Below are 6,078 nucleotides of genomic sequence, written 5' to 3' on the forward strand. Positions count from 1 at the left end.
CAAGGTAAAAATCGTCCAATATTTTATAAAAATGTGGTACATATTGAAAATTAGTAACAAAATGGTATGTTAATTTATGTTTTATTATGTATTTTGAATTAGTTTACTGAATTTCAACTTATCACGAAATTTTATCCTTCATAAGTTTCTGTCTTCACTTTCATTATAAAATTTAGCGTGTCTGGTTAAAACCTTTTCAACCAGAATTCAATAAGGCCGAGCGATGCAGTTATCGAAAGCGGCCTCTCACACACCTGACTATTTAATGGCTACCGAAAAGAAAAATGAAATTTTATTTACTATTATACAGGACGTACATACCTGCCAACTCTCACGCATTGAGCGTGAGACTCACGCAATCACCCCAAAGAAAAAATGAAAATGCAGAAGAAACGCGTGAGATTTTTGCCATTTTCCACAATTTTATATGTACTATCATAGATACATCAATTGCCCCAAAACCAAATCTCACGCATTGCCCCACTTTTGGGTTGGCAGGTCTGAGGACGTACATACCTTTGGAGTAACGTGACTTTAGCTGGTACATGTAGCGAATAAAGCAGGGAGGAGGTAAAAACGTATCAATGTTAATTATGTTGCTGTACACTTGAAGATTAATTTAATACGTAATGAAATGGAGTTTTTAGCAGGCGAAAGAAAGTTGTCTAGTCCTGTCCAATTTTTCTTCTGATTTAGAAGAAAAAATGCTGGTGCAATGCAGAAAACTGCTAGCTAGCTAACGCTTGTAGAAGAATCCAGAGAAGGTACTACAGTAGTTTTTCTTGTATGAAACGTGCACAAGAATCAATGTAACCATACGTACAAAGTTTGTACGTATTTATACACTAAAGGACAAGGCTTTAACAAGTTTCAGAAAGTAATGTGAATGCATCAACTACCTTGAGTAGCTAGTTATATGAGTTACATACATACGATGAATTGTATTCACATAGGAGATAACAAGCCCATCTGCAAAGACATGGTTAAACAAGAAAATAAAACATAAAATTAAAAGGAAACAAATAAAATGAATAAAATATGAAAAAACGTGTCACACAAGAGATAAATAATATACATTTTACATGTATTGTTTTAATGTACCAGTCCACATCAGTAAATTAAACACTTGAAATATTTCAGCCAATGTGGGGGTTTTCTGTATCTTCTACCTCCTCGCCCTTACTAATTGGTTGCTCATTTTGAATGCTGATCGCGTGCACGGCCTTCTAACTCCTTCAAATCTTCAGTAGTAAGCTTCTTCTTGTGCTTGCTTAAATGGAGTTCTTGTTTTAATAATAATTGCAAATGCTGATTGGTTGCGATCATATTCCTTGACAATGTTAATAATACAGGTGCCTTCTTATTTATGACATCCAACTTTGTTGACATAGAAATCATTTTTCCTTCGTTTTGTATCAGTCTCAGATTCCATAGCTAACGAATTAAATGTAGATACTCGTAGTTATATACGTATGCTGACTAAAAGTTTATAGTAAAAGATATTATAACGCTACAAATGAATATTTCCTCTGCCTTGAGTATTTTACACGAAATTTTCCACGCGGAATTCTGACACGAGAGAAGTCGATCATCGTGTCTCTTCTAAACGTTCTAAAAATGTTTTCGGCACACTATGTTTCGGTGTCTTTTTTTATTTCAACGTGCGTTATGAGCACACCGACCGCCAAATTTTAACTTGGGTGAAACTTTTCTCACAATCGTATGGTGAAATAAAATTCGTATAGCGAGGTGAAGATCTCGCAATGTTTCACTTCGTAAGGTGAAAAAATCGTATATCAGGGTAATCGTATCTCGAGGGTACACTGCATTTCAAAGATTAACTGTAATCATTATCACTAGCAGGATGACAAAACAATCTGGTGTTCTACATAACTTTTTATTGGTTCAAATTTATACATTTATAAAAATTTTATATGATTGGTTTGAATATGTTTTTAAAGGTTGACTTACGACAAAATTCACATTACAGTTATTTGTAATCAAAAGATTCACCATGTCTTACTCTGCTGTGTTGTAGGTGCAAAATATGTTGAAATGTGATTACAAGCTCTTAAAAGCTCAAAAACGAACAGTTAATCGCCGCCATCACGAAACTGCCTTAGATTAGAATATCTTTATAAAACGTCTCAAATGGGATGTACTTGAACGAGATGGCTTCTGTTTACACTTTCATGCAACCTTATTCGTCAAAATATTTTCACAAGTATACTTCACGCATTCAATAAAACCATGTCTATTGTTCTTACGCGTCTATTTCATCATCATTGTAATGCTCTGATTTTGAGCACTGATATCTCAAAACCTACTGTAAAAATTCATTTTGATTTTTTTACCTTAGCTCGAAGGAGTGCATTTCATTCTCTGATAAAAATGACAAGCCTGTTGGTCACCTGTAATAGTAGAAAAATGCTGCAGAAATTATTCACGCTGTTTGGCAGAAAGTATGGGTCACATGAACAGATCACGACTAGACGATTAGACCAAGCCGAAACCAAACTGTAAACTAGCGAGCGTCTATATTTGGTAAAGGCTCTTCGGTAAAACTCAAAGTGTTTGTCATAAACTAGTGCTACGAGAAGTTTTATATTGAGCCTTTTATTGGCCTTTCAATTCACGTGAGAACATCACGTGTCAAAACAATAACCACAATGGAATGACTACATCAAAGAAATAAACTTATTCCGATCTACGGCGGTTTCGTGATGGCGGCGATTAACTGTTCGTTTTTTAGCTTTTAAGAGCTTGTAATCACATTTTCACATACTTTGCACCTACAACATAGCAGAGTAAGACATGGTGAATCTTTTGATACCAATTAACTGTAATGTGAATTTTGTTGCAAGTCAACCTTTAACATTAACACAACTTTGTCATTGTCTATGCTGTTGCAGCGTGACAGGTGCTCGAATATAACATTACCTTCCGTTATACACTATTATATATAGCCAAAGCTGAAACAATATTATTTGTGTTCAATATAGAGACAAATATAATATTCAATCAAAATCGCTACAAGGCTATAGCGCATCCTATGTGAGTGACAGCACCAAAAAAAGAATCAAATGCGTGGCAAAGAGGTTGACCAATTATCTGTTGACATTATCGGTTGTCCAAATACATTGGTGTTTTTTTATGTTTGATGTAAAATGTACTAACTTGGTTTTAAAAATAGCATCCACTAGAATTCATAGGAACTGGCATCAGTGGAACACACTGAGGGACCATATTTTGACATTCAAAAATGGAATTATTTTAATATCTTGTTTTTCACTGAAAGTGAACTTGACTAAAGTTGAATTTACACAAAATTTTAGTAAATTTTATAAAATGGTATCGATATCTTTTCATCATTTGAGATTGTTGTGGTCATTTGAGGAGATCTAACAGCAGGATTTTTCTAGATTAAAATCAACAAGACTTTATCGCGATTAAAACACAGGTCACCAGTTGTCAGTTGTCACCAGTTGCGCGACGGCTTCTTTCCATCATTACTGGTATTGACTATAGTGATCAAGTTGTAGCGTTATGCGTCTTTAGTCTGTTGGTCTCTATGCCAAGATTAAGGTGCGATGAAGATTAAGGTTAAGACCGGATGTTGGTATCACGAGTTAATATCCAAAATGGTCAGTCTTCAAGGCAGTTCAACTTGGCTCGATCGGCTGACTAAATTACGTTAAAATCCACTTTAGCTACAACTTGATGCTTGCAAGAGGGACAGTATTACCATTATTGAATCCAGGAATCTCAAACTACAGAGACATGAGAAGATGACTCCGCATCATCACAAAAATGTTTTATTGCCTGGAAGGCTGCTGCAGTAGTTCACATAAAAAAACTTGATGAAAAAGTCTAAGAAATGTATATACATATATATATATATATATAGTGTATATACATAGTTACATATATGTAGATATATACATGTATATATAAAGCACGAAACAAATAGGCCAAAGTACAAAATGTCAATCAGAATTTGATATCTAGAAATATTATTTGCAAGCCGAAGAACAAATTCTACCAAAATACCCTTGCAACTCGAAAATTTTTTATGTAGTCTTTTGTAAGTAGAGGCTCCACTGTACTTGAAACTATGACTCAGGACACTAGAGACACCATTGTACTTGAAACTATGACTCAGGACACTAGAGGCTTCACTGTACTTGAAACTATGAATCTGGACATTAAAATTATTCAAATTCTGTAATAAAAAATTAATAAAAACATGTTTTTGAAAGATTATGGCTGCTTTTATAAACTCTCACAAATAATTTTAAAAAGCAAGGAATGAAAAACTTGTTTTTTTAAGCCTGTAAGCTGCATGGTTTTATTTAAGCTTAACGCTGAACAGAGCTTGGTGTTATCTATATATACATAGATCTGAATGTTTGTCTGTTTGTCCTCTTGTTTGTCCACTTGTAACAATAAAGTTTCATGGATAAAGAAAATCTGCTGTGCCTTAGATTAAAACTCCCAACCTCCAGTTCGGCAGACAGGCATTTAACCAATACGCTGCACCCTCCAACTCACTATGCTATGGAATACATTGGGTTAAATAATACTAAATGAACATGTCAATCTATCATGGCTACACCCTCCACACTGCAGCTAATTTATACTAAATACTGATCAAGTCACTCTAGGCTTTTCGTGCTCGAAAAATAGATCTGTCCGATGGATCTTCCAGGGAGTGGTAAGCCTTACCTTATAACCATAGTAACAGTGTAGAAACAATTTGTTTCACTGCTACATACACAGTACATAGTACAGTTTAGTCTCCTAAAACTTACATGTGAATGTACGATTGAGAAAAGAAAACAGCTATTGTACAAGTGAAGAATACAGAGAATTGCTTGGATGTGTTGAATATATACTGTCCAAAACAAGAACCAAGCCCTGAAACCACAAGGTAACAAAAAAGCAAGAGTAACTGTCGCGGAGGTTTTACTGCCAGTTGAGTTGGGACACTAAAAACTGTTAAACAATATAATTATTCAAGCTTGAAGCATTCTCAGCGGTTTCAATTTGCGCGCGGAGGCCAGCAAAAATTGAATGAATTACGCAAAAAAGTTAACCAATAAATATGCAGATGGGTTGAAAGGCCTAAACTTGGCCGTTTGATATAATTATAAGCAATTAGTTATTAGAATCAAGCTTCAGATTGATAAAACAAAACTTACGACACAAATGGCAAGCAACTGTCAAATGTCAGCGCTGCCCTACTCATTTACATCATTTAACCTATAGTCATGTTCAGAAATATTAACACCCCTGGAATTACTAGTAGTTTTAGATGAAAAGATTATAATTAAGCCTGAGTAAGTCTTATAAAAATTTGTTTATTTAACAATTTATATATCAAAGTGAAGCTGAAACTCCTTTCTTTCCAATGAGACTAATTCCATACACATTGGAAGAACTCCTCTCCTTCTCAAGACTGAGTTAATTTTGAACAATAAACAACAATATTTCACTTCTGATATTTTACCCACAATCCCATTTAAAATTACTTTAGAGACAATTATTTCTCTCCAACAACTCATATTATAAAGTTTGTTCACTTTTCAGAGTTGTTTGCATGCCCGCAACAATGTGGAAACCAAAATTTTCATTTTTAAACCCATCATGACTTTAGCCATTCCTGCCTTCCAAAACTTCCCAACTCATGGTCAACCTGTGTTGTGTAATTTAATTTTGGGTCTATCAGATGAAGGAGACTTTAGGCTTTAATTTGATATAAAGTTTGTATATGGTATGTCATCAATAATCTCCAGAATTTTGGTCTAAAGTTGGCAAACACTCTAAAATGAAAGGGGTGTTAATATTTATGAAGATGACTGTACAGCTTATACAAAAAGCTTTTGTAATTAGTAGTTCTAAAATTTTGTTATTTGTGTATTTCAAGTGTTGGACCTTTGGTATTGCTTTTAACTTAGCACCTTCATCAGTGTCTGAACCAGTAAAAATCAAACTAGCTCTCACAAGCTATGTAAAGGCGTGTACAAACTAGACAGTCAAAATAAAATAAGATGACAAAGGAAATTCAACAGTGATGCA

The sequence above is a fragment of the Watersipora subatra genome, chromosome 7, assembly GCF_963576615.1.
Source record: "Watersipora subatra chromosome 7, tzWatSuba1.1, whole genome shotgun sequence".
NCBI classification, from domain to species: domain Eukaryota; kingdom Metazoa; phylum Bryozoa; class Gymnolaemata; order Cheilostomatida; family Watersiporidae; genus Watersipora; species Watersipora subatra.